This window comes from Dermochelys coriacea, chromosome 8 (assembly GCF_009764565.3).
Source record: "Dermochelys coriacea isolate rDerCor1 chromosome 8, rDerCor1.pri.v4, whole genome shotgun sequence".
NCBI lineage: Eukaryota > Metazoa > Chordata > Testudines > Dermochelyidae > Dermochelys > Dermochelys coriacea.
In genome coordinates, this window is record NC_050075.1 from 13,630,025 (window position 1) to 13,651,127 (window position 21,103).

The following is a 21,103-nucleotide window of genomic DNA, read 5'->3' on the forward strand; positions in this document are numbered from 1 at the left end:
CCACTCCTACTCCACCCCTTCCCCAAGGCCTCACCCTCGCTGCACCTCTTCCTACCCCACTCTGCCCTCTTTCCAGCACCTTCCACCCACCACCAAACAGCTGATCAGTGGGAGGCAGGGAGATGGGGAGGAGCTGGTTGGCAGGGCCCACCAAACTGCTGATTGGTGGGTGGCTACTAGTGGATGCTGAGCACCCACTCTTTTTTTTTTCATGGGTGCTCCAGCAGTAAGTTCATAATTTAAACAATAAAAATCCTAAAGTTTTAAACCAAAGCTACAAATTTAAAGTTACATAAATGTTGCAAAGCCAACCAGCTGTAGGCAAACTACTGAAACATCAGGGCTCTACTATGCCTTTCAGGCCTCTTGCTTGTGATAGGACAGTGCAGAGCTATACTGCTTTGCAGAAGATCCAGGAGGCATTATGCATCCTAGAGCTTTTCCTAGCATAAGCATGGAGCATTGCTGTGATGCCCAGTATGCACACCTATCCTTGCACCATTCCCATCCTAGTGCACCCATTCAGCCTCCAATCTTAATGCCTTTCTCGTAAGAAGCTTGGAAATACAGCTTCTCTCCATGCCTTCCTTTCTTTCCATGGCACTATGCCTGCAGAGAATGTGGCCCATTATATATTGCAGGGTTGGGACAACACAGGAGACTGGCTTTGGGAGCTGCAGTTCAAAACAGCTAGAGTAAGCAGCCTACTCCAGTGAAAGAGGCTTTCATGTTGTTCAGTTTTTAGAAACTTCTTTCTTTAAAGGAGCTTCCTAGATGTAAAAGGCACTGAAAAGATGACTGCTTACTGTCTGCTATTTAGGACCAAAGTCATCGGAGATGGCACCAATGCTGAATTTATCCCCTGTGCATCCTGTATCTTGTTGAGTTAAACTGAACTGTGTAGGAGATTGACTGTACAGCTCAAAAGCTTCTCTCTCACCAACAGAAATTGGTCCAATAAAAGATATTACCTCACCCACCTTGTCCCCCAGGACTATCACGGAAACCAGTACACATATTTCAATAGGTTGTTCCAGTGAGCAAAAGCTTATAGGAGTAATAGTGTTATTTGCTTTAATTCGCTACACAGACAACTGCTGTTGGCAGGAATGTTTTATAGCACTGAGAAAAATGCTCATTAGAGTAATGCTCCAGAATAGCAACAGGTGGTTCTGACACATTGTTTTCAATGTGCTTACATCAAAACAGTGGCAGTTCTAAAAATAAAAATGCCATCCAACACAATCTAATTGAAAAAACAGACTGACTAACTCTGCTGAGGTTCCAGACCAAGTCAAAGCAGGTTTTCCTTTAAAACATTTATTTTAAATAAAATAAACTTTAAAATGGGGGAAAGTGAAAAAGGACAAATACATCCAGCCAAATTTTCAAAAATGGGCACTGATTTATTTTTGGGCGCCTCAGTTTCTGGGTGTCAAATGAGAGAAATCTGGGATCTGGCTATTCTCAGTTTGAGGACCTGCATCTCCCATTGAAACCAGTGATATTTGTGTGTGCTCAGCATCAAACCTTATTCTAGGACTATGTCCACTGCATGCACATATATACCTCCTACCCCACAAAGACAAACGAATAAACAAAAAAACCCAACAACCCAGTATTCTTAACTCAGGATCAAATAGCAGTGAAGACAATACAACTTGGATTTTAATTTGGGTTAGCAGCTCAGTTTAAACCTGAGTTAAAACCAAGATGCATTGTCTTCACTTCTATTTTAACTTGACTTGGCTAACCTGAGATAAGAATACTCCAATCCCCACCAATGTAAATATACTGTCAGGGTGAAGTCCTGCCCCAATTGACTTCACTGGTGCCAGGATTTCTGCTCATTAATTGACTCTTGAGCAGAATCCATTAACGCCTCTTTGAAGGGAACTCTGACCCTATCATTGTAAAAACACAAGTATGTTACATTGGTCTATAATTCTCAACCAATGCATTATGTAGTGCATTGCTCCCACTGTCTGTTACCTTTGCTAAAAGGGTTGCATTTGCTGCCATGATTTGGGGCCTTAGTGGCTTTACCAAAGCAAAATGTCATAATTGAAATGTATTACTTTGCAAGTGATTCCTTAATGTAATTGCTTCATATTAATTTAAAAAAAAAAAGAAAATGTGATTCTGCAATACCAATCCCTGCCTGTTCTTTCAAGGCACTTTCTAGGCATTCAAGAAGAGATGGTCCCAGCCTGGAGGGGCTCACAGTTTAAGGAAAGGTAAACAGACAGAAGTTAGGAGATGGGCCAGAAACCAAATACGAATTTGTTTAAAGTTGTCTAGATTCCATTTAGACAACACAATTTCTTGACTTTTTGTGATTTTTTTTTTAAGCATGAGTAACTTTAACATTGTATTAATAGATTTTTGAGTTGCACTTTATTTAAAAAAGCATCTTTTTTATTAAATAGCTTATGAAAGGTTAATAAATGATCATCAATTATCATAGACTCTGGGTCAGTAGGCTGCTTATAACCATGTAGAACAGTTCTATGTATATACACATACAGCTCATTTCTGTAAGTGTGTGTGCACGCGTATGTGTGTGTGTATAATGTATAAATAAACAATATCTATTAATCATCTTTACAAGCTGTTAAGGAATGTACCCTACTTTGGTGCTAGATCTTACCTTTCTAAAACACCCAAACTGAAAAAAACCAAACCTCCAGAACTGAACATCTGGAAAGTTTGCAGTTGTATTTTAACTTTGTTATTTGGGCCAATCTCTATTCTAAATGTGCCTGGGTCCATTATGTTCACCAGTAGACTGAGTGCTGAATTGCCTTTGTTTCCAAATGATCCTGTTGGAGATGACACTGGAATCATTATTTTATGTAGGTAAGCAGTTCTACACAGAAATGGTTTATTTCACTTAGTTGTTCCCCGAGTGTAGAGGAAAATTTAGACATGTTAAGAAAGAATTCCCATGAGGCACTGGAATTAGATCATCAATTGCGAACAGTTAGGACAATCCAGTGCTGGTAGATTACTTGTTCAGTGTGATAGACCACTGATTACCTTCCAAATCAAAATGTTAATTAGTTTTTAATTTATTTTGCTGGCAGGTGTGTGTGTGTGTGTGTGTGTATGTATGTATGTATTTATTTGCTGGTCTCTTAATGTAACTTGTGTGCAGATTAACAGCCATAACAAGTTGAAATGGTCAATTACTAATTAACTTCACTTTAATAAAGTTAACCTGACATGTATAAGGCTAATTTTATGTGACAGTAACACAAAGAGAGAGATTTATTTTAACTTTGTGTTTGTTTTCTTGTATTACTTCTGGTAAAATGCATTCAGATTTTGAAATTGCAGTACAGAGACTGGAATATACCACAGGGATATATAAGCAAAGCAAGAAATGTTGAAGAACCAAAGATTTCCAACATAAACTGAAGTCTTATATGATTCCACCAAAGACTGAATTAAGGGCCCAAACCAGTGAGGTGTTGAGCACTCTTTGGAAACAGTGAGCATGTATAGATGTATTTTTCTGAACAATATGCAAACAAAGAGCAGTAAATGGAATTTGAGCCACTTAATCAAACTATACATTATTTGTGAATATTCATGTGATTCCCAAGAACATTTGCACATCATGAAAGTTTTGTTAATTCATGGTGGAAGTGTTTTTTTGCTATTTGCAAAAAGAAAAGGAGGACCTGTGGCACCTTAGAGACTAACAAATTTATTTGAGCATAAGCTTTTGTGAGCTACAGCTCACTTCATCGGATGCATTCAGTGGAAATTCACTTATGCTCAAATAAATTAAGTGAATTTCCACTGAATGTATCCGATGAAGTGAGCTGTAGCTCACAAAAGCTTATGCTCAAATAAATTTGTTAGTCTCTAAGGTGCCACAAATACTCCTTTTTCTTTTTTGCTGATACAGACTAACATGGCCGCTACTCTGAAACCTGTTTTTTTGCTATTTATTATTCTCTTGTTTAACAAGCTTGTCATTAGAGATGGTCAACATTTTTTCTGACAGAACAGTTTTCCATTGCAAAATACTGATTTGACTAAATCAAAACATTTCATGAAGTAATTTTTTTCTCAATTTTTACAGGCAATTATTGAAACATTCCATTTAGACTTTCTCATGATAGTTTATGATATAATGGAATGTAATAAGTAAATGTTTTGACTTATATTTTATTATAGATTGAGTCAAAATGAAATTTTACCTTCCCAAAACGTTTCCATAAGATCAAAACATAATGTTTAGAATATCTTGTTTCATGTGAAGTTACAAGACTTCAACTTTTGATTCAACTTCAGGACAAAAACAAATGTAAAAATCTTGGAATTTCCTGCAGGACAGATTTTTTGGGGGGGGCCAGCACTACCTGTCATCCACTTAGGGACACCATGAATAACAAATGGTGGACAGTTGTAGTGACCTAGTTTGTGAAACTAGTGAGACTAGGGTATGTCTATATAGCAAAAGTGTTTTACACACACACACATGCGCACACACACCTATCCAACCCAAGCTAGCTTAAATCCACCTAGCACAGTGAACACAGCACAACTCTGGATTCAGAGCGGGCTAATGAACTGAATTCTCAACCAGGGTCTATGCCGGGTCTATATTAGCCATGCTGAAACCTATATAGCTCTCTTTTTACTGCTGTTAAGTGAAGGACACGGGATCATGAGGAAACCCAGTCCTGTATTATTGAGTGTTTTCTTTGCAGGAAAAAGGCTTGAGGGGAATGTTTTAGCTGAGAACCTCATTTGTTAATGGAGGACTGTCACCGTGCCTCTGTAGGTCACAACTAAGAATACCAAATTCAGGATAAACTGCTGAGAAATAGGGCAAGCACACCCTGAAACTGGTAGTTATTCCCCCATAAGAAAAACCAAACCAGCAACAAAAGTAAACTTCTGTTTCACCACACTGGCCAACAAGAAGTCAGAAAAGCAGCTTCCTGAGGCATTCCCGTCCTTGTAGCACAGTGGTTCTCGAACTTTTGTACTAGTGACCCATTTCACACAGCAAGCCTCTGAGTGCAACCCCCTCCCATACATTAAAAACACTTTTTAAAATATGTAACATTATTATAAATGCTGGAGGTGAAGCGGGGTTTAGGGTGGAGGCTGACAGCTCGCAGCCCCCCACCTAATAACCTCACAACCCCCTGAGGGGTTATGACCCCCAGTCTGAGAACCCCCTGTTTCACCACCATGAACGCTAGACTTAATGATGAGTGGTTATTCAATTTAATCAAACAAAAGGGTTCTTTTGATCACAAAGGACCAGCCATATACCTTCAATATACAACTCAAATCTTACCTAATAATCAGGCTGTTGCCAATCCTTTAATATCTAAAATCTAAAGGTTTATTTATAAAAAGAAAGGGGAAAAAAGGTGAGAGTTAAAATTGGTTAAAAGGAATCAAATAAATACAATAAATGCAAAGTTCTTGAATCATGCTCGTAGCAGTAATGGAATAAACTGCTGGCTTGTTAAGTCTCTGGGGTTGCTTCCAAATCATTGGAAGGGTCTCAGTCGAATGGTTAGAATGCTCCCATTAGTCTAAATTCATAATTCAGAGATTTGAGCAGGAAAGAGGCAAAATGGAGATGTTTCCAGGGTCTTTTATAGCTTCTGCCAAGTGAAGAGAAACCCATTGTTCTCACTGTAGAAAATTATGGGGAACAAGATGGTGTTTGGAGACACATGGGCAAGTCACATATCCATGCATGCTTTGCTTAGTCATAGTAGAGGCCACCAGAGGAAAGTCCATTAAGTGTAGATAGGCATCTCCCATGGTCCATTGTGAGTTAGGTGTTTCTTGATGATTCATTTAACTTGAATAGTCCCTTTAAGATGTGCAGGCTAAATACCTTGGTGTTACCACAGGAGAAAACATTTTAAATACAGGTACAGAGTTAATATTCATAATTTCAGATACAAAAAGATACATGCATACAAATAGCATAATCATATCAGCAAATCATAACCTTTCCATAGACCCCTTACTTGACATACTTTGTACAAGATCTGTTGCAATTATATAACAGTGGTAGCAACAACGATGTACATGGTCATATTTTAATCAGATAATGTCACAGAGGACCATACTTAGGTTTTGTCTTAGAGACATTCACTCTTTGCCCCTCTTTATCTTGTGCCCTTTTGAGTAAGGGAGCTGATGCACAGGGTCTTAAGTTATTTCTGCTCAGTACAGAGGTCAGTGCCAAGTTCTTGACCATACTGCATCCATACACATAGCTTCCATCTGCAAAAGAAATTTGCACACTCTGCTCTGCACAGAACAGCATCTTGTAGTGTTAGGCCAATTTGTGTGTGTGGAGATGTATTGATAATCAGTGTGTGTATTTCACTGTACACACACGCGTGTGTGCTACAAATACATATTTTGAATATCATTTTGTTGTACAAGGCTTCATTTGCATTCATCTAGGTTAATCAGCATAACTCTTTGTTTTGCTACTCAATCCATCCCCAAAGCGCATCAATAAAACCTTTATGCCACATTGCCATCATGCATCAGACTGCATATACATCATGTTATATAGCTAGATCTTACTTTTCTCTGTCACTCTGGAGAGTATTTGCCTTGGTCATTATAAAGAAATACATTCTGTCTAGAACTGTTTTGCTTTTTCTCTTAAGGAAATCTGATAGTCCAGGGGTGGCCAACCTGTGGCTCCAGAGCTACATGCGGCTCTTCAGAAGTTAATATGCAGCTTCTTGTATAGGCACCGACTCCAGAGCTGGAGCTACAGGCACCAACTTTCCAATGTGCAGGGGGTGCTCACTGCTTAACCCCTGGCTCTGCCACAGGCCCAACCCCCACTCCATCCCTTCCCACCCCCTCCCCTGAGCCTGCCGTGCCCTCCCCTCCTCTCCCTCCCCCCAGAGCCTCCTGCACGCCACAAAACAGTTGATTGGGAGGTGCAGGGAGGGAGGGGAAGGTACTGATCAGCGGGGCTGCCGGTGAGTGGGAGGCTCTGGAAGCGGGATTGGGGAGCTGATGGGGGGGACTGCTGACATATTACTGTGGCTCTTTGGCAATGTACATGGGTAAATTCGGGCTCCTTCTCAGGCTCAGGTTGGCCACCCCATGATAGTCCATTTCAAAATACTCAGTTTATTGGCAAAAGCCATGGTTCAACATTAATCAGAAGATTGTTACACAAAGTATCCATTCTTTCTTCGTGTGGCAGCTGGAGACACTTCTTTTATAGCAGCAGAAAAGTTTTGTGCAAAAATGTTGTCAAATTATATGTATGTTCATCCAGGTGTCTGAAACCACGATTTGAGGACTTCAGTAGCTCAGACATAGGTGAGATTTTTCATAGGAGTGGGTGGGTGAGATTTTGTGGCCTGCATTGTGCAGGAGGTCGGACTAGATATTAGAATGGTTCCTTCTGACCTTATTTCAGAGTAGCAGCCGTGTTAGTCTGTATTCGCAAAAAGAAAAGGAGTACTTGTGGCACCTTAGAGACTAACAAATTTATTAGAGCATAAGCTTTCGTGAGCTACAGCTCACTTCATCGGATGCATGCATCCGATGAAGTGAGCTGTAGCTCACGAAAGCTTATGCTCTAATAAATTTTAGTCTCTAAGGTGCCACAAGTACTCCTTTTCTTTTTTCCTTCTGACCTTAGTATCTATGAAGTAAGTCAGTGTTATACGGTGGCTCAGGCAAAATAAAGCTGTGTTGGAGTAGCTGGCAAGGGGGACATCTGAAGAAATATGCTATTTCCATTATATTTTTTCCATATCAGGTCGTAATAAGAGAAGGAGTACTTGTGGCACCTTAGAGACTCAAATAAATGCTCAAATAAATTTGTTAGTCTCTAAGGTGCCACAAGTACTCCTTTTCTTTTTGCGAATACAGACTAACACAGCTGCTACTCTGAAACCTGTCATTATGTAAGGTAGTAATAGTGATTCACACTTGCTGACACTACATCTACTTTCAAGTCATAAGAATGGTTAGTCCTCCAGAAGGGCAGCCCTCCAATAGATAAATGCCTTGTGAATAATGATACATATTACATTGATTTTAGAATAAACAATGATTATGCAGTTCAAATACCCAGTTAAATTAGACCTTTTATAGAACTTCATTTTTTATTTTAAGTTAGTTCAATTAACTAACATTAAAAAGGAGGATAATAGGTGCTAAAAGTTAACCTTGATGACTAAAGCTGTTGTATTGTATTAGATAAATGGTATTTAAAATGATTTGCAAGCCACATTCATGTAAAGGTTTTGTAGAGTGAATGAAAAACCTGAAACGAATTCCCTCTTCAAAACATATGATTTATGCTGTGATAAAATTACATTTTTAGTTAAAGAAATTTGCAGTCATTAACGATGCCCATGAAATAAGGGTCATTTATGACCATCTGCTTTACAGCTTCTGTGGAAAATTATTCTTCCTCAGGCTATGCATCCAAGTACTTTAGTGTCATTTCTGTCAAAGTAGTTTGGTTCTGCACTAGTATATTATCAAACTTCATTGTGCTTTTACTTAAGAGGAACAATAATAAATTCTTTAAAGAGAGCTAAAGTGCTTTTTTTTTTTTCTATAAGGAGCTGGTTGAACACCTAAAGTCTGATCTCAGTTACACCTTTGTGCTTTAACTCATTTCTTTTTCTTAGCTAACAAATCCTTAGTTTACTAGAGAACTGGCTACCGGTGTTGTTTTTGGTGTAAAATCCAGAGTACCAATTGCTTTGGGACAAGTGATTGTTCCTTTGCGATTGGGAGTAACCAGAGGTGGTGTAATTTTTGGTTTTAATAACCTTTTAGCACAAAGTTCAGTTTGTCTGGGTGGCAAGATTGGCAGGAGCATCTACGGAGACTGTTTGTGACTGGTATAGTGATCCAGTAGTTCACATTTGTTACACACTTGTTAAAATATAATGACAGAATATACCACCAGTTTGGGGTGTCTGTCCTTGTTTTCTAACTGTCTGCCCTGAGATACAACTGTGAGTGCCTGAGCCTCTCCATACAGCATGACAAAGACAATCACATTTCTTTTGTAAAGCATATTAACATCTATCGATGAAAAGCCCTATGTGAAAGACCTAAGCATCATTATATATAATAGATTATTAAATCTCATCAGGGATCACCGCCAATAAGGCTAGTTTAAATGGTTGAAAGCCTTGTATCTGTTGCGTCCAGAGGTACAGAATTTTAGCAGACATATTCTAATCTCAGTTACTCTAAGGTAAATCCAGAGAAGGTCCACAAAGTCAGATATCTGGATTTACCTTAGAGTAACTGAGATTAGAATATGTCTGCTAAAATTCTGTACCTCTGGACGCAACAGATACAAGGCTTTCAACCATTTAAACTAGCCTTATTGGCGGTGATCCCTGATGAGATTTAATAATCTATTATATATAATGATGCTTAGGTCTTTCACATAGGGCTTTTCATCGATAGATGTTAATATGCTTTACAAAAGAAATGTGATTGTCTTTGTCATGCTGTATGGAGAGGCTCAGGCACTCACAGTTGTATCTCAGGGCAGACAGTTAGAAAACAAGGACAGACACCCCAAACTGGTGGTATATTCTGTCATTATATTTTAACAAGTGTGTAACAAATGTGAACTACTGGATCACTATACCAGTCACAAACAGTCTCCGTAGATGCTCCTGCCAATCTTGCCACCCAGACAAACTGAACTTTGTGCTAAAAGGTTATTAAAACCAAAAATTACACCACCTCTGGTTACTCCCAATCGCAAAGGAACAATCACTTGTCCCAAAGCAATTGGTACTCTGGATTTTACACCAAAAACAACACCGGTAGCCAGTTCTCTAGTAAACTAAGGATTTGTTAGCTAAGAAAAAGAAATGAGTTAAAGCATTGACAGGTAAGTTAAAGTTTGCAAGTCCAAAATGATAGCCAAGATGTAGTAATCTGCTAGTTTTCCAAATGTTTCTCAGGGTCACCCAGAGTAACTTGGGGGATCTCCACCTAGCATCTGGAACAGTTCCCTGTCAGTGTCCAAACAGTTCAGAGATGAAGGATCTTTCTTTGAATCCACCTTTTATATCTTCATCACACAGAAAGCTAGCTGACAGCTTCTGTACCCATGTGGGCCTTCCTTTGTTGGCTGTTCACAAGGAATGCAGAATGAGTCTGTGAATTTCCATTGTGAACTCAGTGGCCCTTGCTTTGAAGTTAGCATCTTCTTTGATGAGTAATTTAGCTATAGCGATATACATAATGCAAATATCCACCATTGCACAGCAATAGATAAGTGAGAACGGTACAAGTAATATTCCATTAATTTTCACAAAGTTCTAACACCTTTAATCTAGGGTTATTTAATTACAGGGTATACATAACGTACTAGTAATGTAATAGCAAACTACGGGATACAGGCAGATGGAAACCATACAATCTACTTCTCCTTTGATATTCATATGCCAGTGAATTGTCCTGAGGATCTCACATGGGCTGGCACTTGCCTGTCAGCATCACAGTCTCCATTTACATTTGCTGGGGCACAAGGAAAAGTAGGTTGCCTGAGGTCATCCAGTAGGCAAATAAGATAAACTTGAACACTGGCCCCACTGTGGCTTCACCAACACAAACACTGAAAACCTTCCAAAGCCTCTCTCCCCATCCAGCAGTGGCAAAAGCCTGTGGCCTCTGTCCAAGCCCTACCTATTAACCAGGCTCAATTTTTGTCTTAGTTTTTCTTGTGTTGTGGTTTCTCTATAGAAAGAGATGATTTAACTCAAGCTTTTTAAAAACATAAAGCACCCTTGTTCTAGTAAAAAGAAAAGGAGTACTTGTGGCACCTTAGAGACTAACAAATTTATTTGAGCATAAGCTTTTGTGAGCTACAGCTCACTTGATCGGATGCAGTGAGCTGTAGCTCACGAAAGCTTATGCTCAAATAAATTTGTTAGTCTCTAAGGTGCCACAAGTATTCCTTTTTCTTTTTGCAAATACAGACTAACACGGCTGCTACTCTGAAATTTAATCTAGTAGTTAACAAGGAATGATGGATTGAAGTATGATGTCACCTTTTCCTATTGCTTTTCCACCACGCATTTTCATCTGCATTTTGTTTGTTTAATATTAGGTTTAATCAGAGCTTTTGTTTAAAGGGCCAATATGTTACAAGAAGAAAAGGAGCTTCCGTGTAAATTTCACAGAGCCTATTTTTACTGATATACCAAAAAGAGTGGGTGAAAGGGTATTGACTTTTCTAAATGTTTCATGTCTTCGTTTTATTTTGATCAATGTAATGGTTGTATTACTATTACAGTTGCTAAACCTTTAAACTATGAAGAATTAAACAACTTGGTAAAAGGTGGGGCTCTAGGGTAAGGTTAAAAGCACTTTTCATTTTTGCACATACTATATGTACACAGACTGAATGATATAGGAATGTATCTGTGGTCTTTCTACCTTGAGCCTCATCTCTCAAACAGCAATATTGGGGAAAGCATTGAGAGGCCCCTGGACGTGTAACTGTCTACGTATTTCAGAACTTCACTGTATGAACAGAATAAATGCTTAAAAAGTCTTATCCTAATCCTGGCTGCCATTTTAGACATCCCTGTAGATCACACAGGTTGTGTCTGTTGAGAATTATATTATAAGAAAATATCCAAACATAGCTGTTTTTTCTACTTTGGCCTGGAGTTAGATGAGCCTCGCCAACTCTTAGTTTGATTTACATTTCCCTTCACTCTAGTTAATGATACTGAGGATAATCTCAAAAAGAAAAGGAGTACTTGTGGCATCTTAGAGACTAACAAGTTTATTAGAGCATAAGCTTTCATGAGCTACAGCTCACTTCATCGGATGCATTCAGCGGAAAATACAGTGGGGAGATTTATATACATAGAGAACATGAAACAATGGGTGTTACCATACAAACTGTAACCAGAGAGATCACTTAAGGTGAGCTATTACCAGCAGAAGAGTGGAGGGGGAGGGGGGAAAAACCTTTTGTAGTGATAATCGAGGTGGGCCATTTCCAGCAGTTGACAAGAATATCTGAGGAAAGGAGGGGGGGATAAACATGGGGAAATAATTTTACTTTGTGTAATGACCCATCTACGCCCAGTCTCTATTCAAGCCTAAGTTAATGGTATCCAGTTTGCAAATTAATTCCAATTCAGCAGTCTCTCGTTGGAGTCTGTTTCTGAAGTTTTTTTGTTGAAGTATTGCCACTTTTAGGTCTGTAATCGAGTGACCAGAGAGATTGAAGTGTTCTCCAACTGTTTTTTTTAATGTTATAATTCTTGACGTCTGATTTATGTCCATTTATTCTTTTACGTAGAGACTGTCCAGTTTGACCAATGTACATGTCAGAGGGGCATTGCTGGCACATGATGGCATATATCACGTTGGTAGATGTGCAGGTGAATGAGCCTCTGATAGTGTGGCTGATGTGATTAGGCCCTATGATGGTGTTCTCTGAATAGATATGTGGACGCAGTTGGCAATGGGCTTTGTTGCAAGGATAGGTTCCTGGATTAGTGGTTCTGTTGTGTGGTGTGTGGTTGCTGGTGAATAATCCATTTCTAACAGTGCACTTGAAGTTTCCAACCAGTCCTTTAGTCTTATTGAAGATTATTATTTAAGGAACCCGGCCAAGATTCTACAGCTCTGTGGCATCTGTTCAGGTTGGAACCTCAAGTTCAAGGGATGTCACAGAAGAGGAAGAAGGTGTCACTGAAGGAATTGCCACATACTAATGAATACATTGCACACAACCTATAACTAACAAAGCTCCAAATCCTGTAGCCTTCATTTGAACAAATTTCCCATAAGGTTCAGTGCTACATTTACCTGGGGTGGGGGAATAAAAAGGATTTGGGATTAGAAGCTTTAATAGTTGGAAGTCCTCCGTATACTCTGTTGTTTTTGAAGTCTGTCCAGCTTGAATGTTGGATAATCAGGCTTGGCAGAATTTGTTTTTTGTTTTTTATAGTTTTGACAGATAATACCAATGTTTATTTTTAAGCACTTTTTTAGATTTCTCTCTCTAAACTTTCACAGTTGTGAAATTATGGGAGGGTGAAACAATTATTTAATGACAGTATACAGTGAGATTAAAACGTTAAGGTTTGTAAACTGTTAAAACACAAACTGTGTATTTTGACGTGATAGTAACAAAGTAAATATCTTGAAATCAACAAATCATACCTTTTTAAAAAAATAAACTATTCATTCCCTAGTCCATTTGTAGCAAGCCTAAATCAAGTCTAAATCACTGGATTTTCCTCTGTAAGATCTCAAGCAGTATTTTTGTTACATTGCCCATCTGTAAATTTTGATGATTATAGATGGAAATTTTTTTTATTGTTTTGCGTGCCTACGGTGAAATTGCTATTTACCAACATTTGCTGATAAAAATCTAATCCTTTGATGCATATGGACAATATTCCCCAAAGGAGGGATAAATCATTATTTTGTTATTTTTATTATGGTATCCCTAAGAACCCTAATCAGGAATTAGGGCACATGGTACTAGGCATTATACAAACAAATAACATAAGGACATCCCCTATCCCAGAGATCTTACTATATATATTACCTAAGTACTAGAGAGATGAAAAAAATAGACAAGTAGGACAGAGGACAAGGTAACAACAGAGAGAGAGATGTGTTTGAATTAGTAACTAGAGTGTTCTCAATTGTCTCAGATAGTCACAGCTTTAAGTGCCAGGGATTTAAACTGGAAGTTCTTCTTCGAGTGCTTGCATATGTGCATTCCACTGTAGGTGTGTGTGCACGTCTGTGCGCTGGTGCTGGAGAGGTTTCCCTCATAATACGTACAGGGACAGCCCCGTCCACATTTGAGCTGCTCCTGCTCTGAAGCCAAAGAAATAAAGGGTGTACCTCCCCCCGCTCCTGGTTCCTTATTACCGTGTGTGGTCAGAATGTATATGTTCACTGTGAACAAACTTTTCACTACTTGCTTGCTTCCTAGTGATACTCATTTTTTCATCATTTGACATTTTTTCCTTTTTGTGTCTTTATTTCTTATTTCATTTAAAAAATTGTATTCTTAATTTGTTTTCTTTCCCCCAGTCAGATGGGCCTCACCTGGTCCTAGGGGAGCATACACCATCGTACCAGGGTTTCAAACCTTGCTTAGGTTCAGAAAGCCTGTGCCGGTCAATGACCCTCATTTGTGCTGTTTCAAGAGCTTAGGCCATATTAGAGACAGGTGTTAAATTTTTCACAGCTTCCAGACCCAAGATGAAGAAGCTGTGGGAGGAGCACCTCTGCTACATCCTGTCTATGGACCAGCGTTAGAAACCCCCCTTTGGTCGTCCAAGGCAAGCTCTTTGACGACTCCTTTCTGTAGTGCTTCCCAAGCTTTGCTTGCAGATAGAAGCTGAAGAAGATCCTCCATTATTGGGACTTCAGAGCAATACTGGCCTCGGAAACATAAGAGGTCAGCTCTTTGAAATCTAGGGTGTAGGATTCAGACTCCAAGGTAGACTCTCGAGTTTCACAATACCAAGAGTCCAGAGCTTTCTTCCAGTTCCATTCCCATACTCATCTGTGTAGGTTTGAAAAGAGAACAGCTAGGGTTTGGTACGTTTGGGCCAGACATACCCGGGGCTCAGTATTGTATCAGCCCCTGCATTTGCCCGATTGGATTTCCCCAGCATCTAGATAAACATCGCTGCTATCTTGTTCCTGGGAGGGAGCTTTCTTCTGATGGTACCGAGAACCTGTACTGATCAGACTATGGTGTTTCAAGTTCAAGATTTGACCCTACCCTGGTTCCACAGGACCACGCTTAGGAGCACTCTCCCCTGGCCTCCTCTTCATGCATCCTCATTAGCTGATGAGGCTTAGATACCAGAGGCATTCTCCCCGGTACTAGATTACTTTAAGGTGTACCAAGAGCTTCTCTGGAGAGTGAAAGTTGCTTTTGTCATTCAGATGGCGCTAGTGGAGGAGAATACCCAAAAGCTGATTGATATTCTCCATCCTGGTGCGGCAGGAAAGGTAGCTCTGCCTAAAAACGATGCCATTATGCATCCCATCAAAGCACTGTGGCAAATGCCTTTCTCCATTCCAAAGGAATGGAATGCGGTCAGGTTCTGTCCCAGGGGTTTGCACTGTTTTACTTGCATCCTAGCTGGGTTCGCCTCGTTGTGGCTGAAGTGAAGGAGGAAAAACTGTCAGGACCAAGCTAAGGCTACCCCAAAGAAAAAGATGCCAACATCTTTTTGGCAGAAAGATTTATTCTGCAGCAAATTTACAGCTCCATATTGCCAATCATCATGCACTGTTGTCAAGATATGGCTATTCTAACTGGGAGGCAGTCTTTCAATTTGGGAATAAACTGCCGGAAGGTTCCAAAAGAACAGATTTCAGTGCCTTGTTGCTGCCTCTTCTCTCAATCAGTTCGGCAGGTCTCCTTGGACACAACGGATTCTGCAGCCATGGCATAGGCAGTAATTATGCACTGTTCTTCCTGGTTTTAGTCCTCAGGGTTTCCTTTGGAGGTATGACACAGAATTGAGAACCTATCCTTGTTCTCATCTAAAACAGATGAGGCTTTACACATGTGGAAGAACTCAAATGGTTTAGAAGTCCTTAAAAACAGCGAGGAGTCCGGTGGCATCTTAAAGACTAACAGATTTATTTGGGCATAAGCTTTTGTGGGTAAAAAACCCACTTCTTCAGATGCATGGAGTCTTAGAAGTCCTTGGGTCTCTACACTCTGGCTACCATGAGGACAAAATATCCTCAATACCAGCCTAAGTAGGAGTATTACCCCTTCTATTAGACTGACTATTCAACATTCTGGGCCTGAAATTAAACCAAGAATAGTGGACGGTTTTGCCTCTTCTTCTAAAGATAGAATTCATCGGGATAGTCCCAGCTTCGACCTCTGCTGGAGCACTTCTGTCTTTTCCCAGATTTTAGACTATACACAACCTCTGTGTATCCATCAAGGATCACATGCAGACTACTGTGAGGAATTGCCTCAGGCTCATAGGCCACATGGCTGCGTGTACCTATGTGACCCTTCATGCCAGGCTGCACCTCAGAGTGTTACAGGTTGGCTCGGATCTGTCTACCACATCCACCACCTGGACAAGCTAGCTTGCATCCCAGGTGTTGCTGTCTCTGACCTGGTGGATGAGTCAAGATGATGTCTGCAGGTGAGTTCCCATTTTGCCACTTCTCCTCTCTGAGTGTGGTGACAGATGCTTCAGCCATGGGTGGGTGTTGCATCTGGGGAGTCTTTGGGCTTAAGGTTGTGAACTGTGCATGAGGCCAGGCTGCACATAAACATTTTTGAGTTATGAGCAATAGTTTGTGCATGTCAGCAGTGCCTGGCTCACATTCAGGGCAAAACCATCCTTGCTTGCCAACAACACTACAGCTGTATTTTATGGGAACAAACGTGTCAGGTCAGACAGCTTCTGCCAGGAGACAGTCAAGTTGTGGAATTTATTCATTCAGAGCTTGGTTACTCTCAGGGTGTCTCACTTGTCGTGGGGTTCAAAATGGTCTGGCAGATTGTCTGAGCAGGTCCTTCAACTTAGACCACAAATGGTCTCCTCAACACAGTCATTTTAGTCCTACCTTTAGTCTCAGTGTTCCACATACAGATTTTTCCACTTGCGGATCTGTTGGCAACACAGAGTGTCTCCACTTCTGTTCCAGGGTGGATCACAGTCCTGGATCACTATCCAATGCTTTCCTTTTTCCATGGGACAAGGACCTATTTGTATGGACATCCACCAGTGCCTCTGATCGTCAGTCATTCTCAAGCTGAAACAAGATCATGGCAGAATGATCTTCATAGTGCCAGCCTGGCCAAGACAGCCATAGTATTCAGACCTGTGCAAGCTGTTGACTTGAGAATCTTTGCTGTTACTAATAACCAGAGACCTCATCACAGAGAACCATAGCTGGGCACTGCACTTGAATCCTAAAAAGCTGCATGACATGGCATAGTTCATCACTGGTAAAAGGCAGAGGAGACTCACTGCTCAGCAGCAGTCCAGAATGTTCTCTTAAAAGCAGAAAACCTCCCACAAAAGCTGCTTACCTGTGGAAATGGATATGATTCTCTGTCTGGGCAGCCTATCGCAATATGTCACCTACTCAGACATTCTGGACTATTTTTTATATGTTAAGGAGTCAGGTGTAGCCCTCAGTTTCTTTAAGGTGCATCTGGTGGCCATCTCAGTGTTTCTCCCTCAAATCAATGACTATTTTACTCACCCTATCACAACCTGAAAGGGCTAGATAGATTGTTTCTGCCTATCAGGGATCCAGCACCACTATGGGATTTGAATTCTGTGGTAACTGCTCTTATGGATCCTCCTTTCATACCTTTAGCTTCATACCTTGTTTGCTTCTACATCTTTCAGCAAAGGTAGCTTTTTTAGTGGCCATCACCTCCACTAGGAAGAGTGGGAAAAGTGAATGCATTGGTCACAGATCTGCCATATGCAGTTTTCTACAAGGACAAGGTTCAGTTTAGACCACATCCTAAGTTTCCACCTGAATTAGTCTATGTAACTGCCAGTTTTCAAGAAAGTACTGGATGTGAATGCTTCATATCTTAAAATTAACACACTTTAAATTAAGGTTATCCAATTACCAGAGTACATAATGGGATAGCCAGGAACAATTCTTCATTAGCTTTCATATCACCTGCATATAAAGTAAGTTCACTTCTAAACACTAAATACAGGCCTTTTGACCTAATGTTAATTAAGTAGAGTCTATGCATAATGTAAAGGTAATTACAGAGTTACAGGACATGAAAAAGGATAGAGCAACAACAGGTTAATTTAGTTACACTAGTGTACATCAGACAGGATGTAGGTAGATTAAGACAAATACAATTAACATCCATTTTAACAAGTGAATTGTCCAGGTACAAAATAGTATTTTAACGCTCCTTTGAAGTCACCTACCAGTGAATTGCCCAAGGGCTCTGATCTGAGCTGATCTGTCAGTATCACAACCCAATTTACCTGTTTTACCTTAAACCACCACTTCTGTAAATCACACAGCATTCGTGAGCACTTTTAGTGAAACAAAAGTGAGGTTGTATAAGAAAGAATGAAGATTTAACTAAAAATAAGAGAGAACCGATGGAGGAAAATTGTTACAACACAAAACAAAATAATAAAATGCAAATAAGTGTACACTTATCATAGTCTCCTTTCCTATACAATAAACTAATCCCCCTCAACCCCCAAGTTCAGTCTGTTTCAGAACTAAATGGTTTCACAAGGGCCAAGATCCAAACAGTCATGAACCCCCCCGCTCCTGAAGAGGTTTCCTCAGTGAATGAATACTGAGTGCCTTTCTCTACAGTCTGTTATACTGAAACAACCTTTTGCCTTTGTTCATAGCCAGGGCAATCTCCTGCCTGCTATTATGTTCCTTTTCACCTCCAAGTGGTTATGATCATTTGCAAGTTTCTTTGATGGTTTTCCATTGACAGTTCAAGGTATAGCAAAACTAGACAATAGAACCTTGTATTACATCAGCAGCTGACTAGGGAGGGGTAATAACTCCTGTTGCTTGAATGGGTCATCTCCAACACACATTACCCTGGTGACTAATTTTCACTCCAAGTTCATAAAGCATATGTTCAACTTTAATATGTTGTTCTTTATATATTATCTTTCCATACTTCTTGCAATGATTGAGTCTTGACAAGTTATGTGCTTTCTGTAGATACCTTAATGTTACTCTTTATGGATAAATATCCTGCAAGACGAATTTTTCAGGTCTGAAGTGAGAGTTGTTTCCTATGACCCTTTGCCAAGTAGCTTCTGTCACTTGGGGTATGTCTACACAGCAACTAGACACCAGACAAGAATTTGTTCCTGGCTGTACATATCCATATATGTTAATAGTAACAATTGCTTTGCACTGATCAGAGTAGGTAGGATATATTGGTTGTGTCACCAATTTCCAAGTCAATCTGTGAACGCAATGGTTTAATTCTCTACAGAGGATGGAGAAATTTGGGCCCACTAGAAGGGACCTCCTCTCTATAAGTTGATAAGCAAATATGGAACTAGAGCTGGCTGAAACTCAGGATTTAGGGACGACAGTGCCAGATTAGCTAGTCACTCAGATTGAACCCATGTGCCCGGGTCCCCAGCCCTGGAGCAGCCTGCATGACAAGGCTCCCTGTTAGCCTGCCAGTTGATCTGGCAGGGAATTCTGTCTACGACTCAACAAGTTTGTCAAACCTGACTGACCGTCACAAGAAATTTCCGGTTCAACAAATCAGCATTTTTCAAAGAAACTCGGTTTTGTCAGAAAATTTTCAACCACCTCTATTTGGAACTCTTATGCCCTTAAGATAGATGAATTCATCTACAGTAAAAAGTTCAATGTATCTAATATATGACTAAATATAGTACCGTGTAGCTTTGTTACATAACGTAACTCGATCCAATGCTAAATTTTCCTGCTAACTAGTCTGAGGTAGTTAATAATGTTGTCCACTACATCTTAAGTCTTGATTTAGCTTGGTAGGAACTGTCACCTATCATCACTCCTATACCCTGTTGTTTTTCGTCTCAGTTTCAACATCTTTTTACTTTTAGAGTGCACTCTCTTGGTATCTTACCATATGGCAGGAGTTCCCTGCCTGCATCTGGTTGTAGGTATAGATAGACATGGCATTAGCTATATGGTGCTATATTTTACTTTGCTTTGTTTAAATGTAGACCACTGTACTTTAAAAATTAAAATAATAAGGTCCATACGAAAACGGAATAAGCATCATATGAGCATGAAACTCTTGTTATCTAGGGAGGCCAGGTGTTACTTCACTCTCAGAGGAAGAAAAGAAGTAAACCTTTGCTTATTTCCATGCTTAGATAAATAAATTTATAGAAACAGTGAGTGCTAAGGGAATGAAATGAGGTTAAAGAGGCCACCATCTGTAACAACAGAGGACTCTGAGCCTATGTTAGAGGATTGAGGATCTCAGATGTACAATGTATCTATACAACCAAGGGCTCAGCAGCAGATGTAAGAGGGAGGAGAAACAGTTCTCAAAATCTGAGGGGGGAATCATCAAAAGCTAATTTTATTGCACAAGTAGGTGCAACAAAGCAAGGATTGAGATCTTATCTTCCAAGTTGGTGGAAGTCAGCATCTGGCTCTCATTGTAAATAAAGGATATAGCTTGTGCTTCTCTCAGCATCCTCCCCAGTTCCTCAGTCTCAGGTATTGGTTGTTAAAGGTGGTATTTTATTTGGGAATTTTCATGAAAATATATTTGTGTGTAGTCATGAATTATTAGCTCAGCTTTAAATTAGAACACCTACTTATGTTCTTGTCAACTGCTGGAAATAGCCCACCTTGATTATCACTACAAAAGGTCCCCCTTCCCCCCCCTCCCTCCCGCTCTCCTGCTGGTAATAGCTCACCTTATCTGATCACTCTCGTTACAGTGTGTATGGTAACACCCATTGTTTCATGTTCTCTGTGTATATAAATCTCCCCACTGTATTTTCCACTGAATGCATCCGATGAAGTGAGCTGTAGCTCACAAAAGCTTATGCTCAAATAAATTTGTTAGTCTCTAAGGTGCCACAAGTCCTCCTTTTCTTTTTACACCTAGTTATGGTTACACACCTACTTATGGTTGAGATTCAAGAGATGGCATAGAGTCTGGGAATATAAGTCTCTTGGTGACTGTTCTGTAGGCATCAAATCAAAATAAAAAAGCTTTCTTTACTAGAAATGTTTTATTAATTAATAAATAGTAATTAATGTTCTGCAAGAGAAGCTGTTGACAGCGCTGATCCTGCAAGGACTTAAGCACATCCTTACTTCTAAACATGAGTAATGCCATCAATTCATCTGGGACTATTCACTTCCTCAAAACTAAGCACATAAATCTTTCCAGGATTGGTATCTGTTTTGCAAGTAAAACCAACATAGTTAATATAACAAAATCCCTTCGACCTGTGATCTTGTAACCCAAAAGGGAAAAAAATATTTATTTGAATTAAGGTTTTATGCTTTTCACTATAATTTGATCAAAAATGATGACTCTGATGGATAACCTACTGAT

General features: G+C 39.8%; 1 protein-coding gene across 4 annotated transcripts in view; it reads left to right on the top strand.

Annotated features, from left to right (window-relative positions):
* Window positions 1–21,103, top strand: part of FSTL4 (follistatin like 4) — a 493,379-nt gene that overhangs the window by 36,170 nt on the left and 436,106 nt on the right. The gene's annotated exons all lie outside the window — the stretch shown is intronic.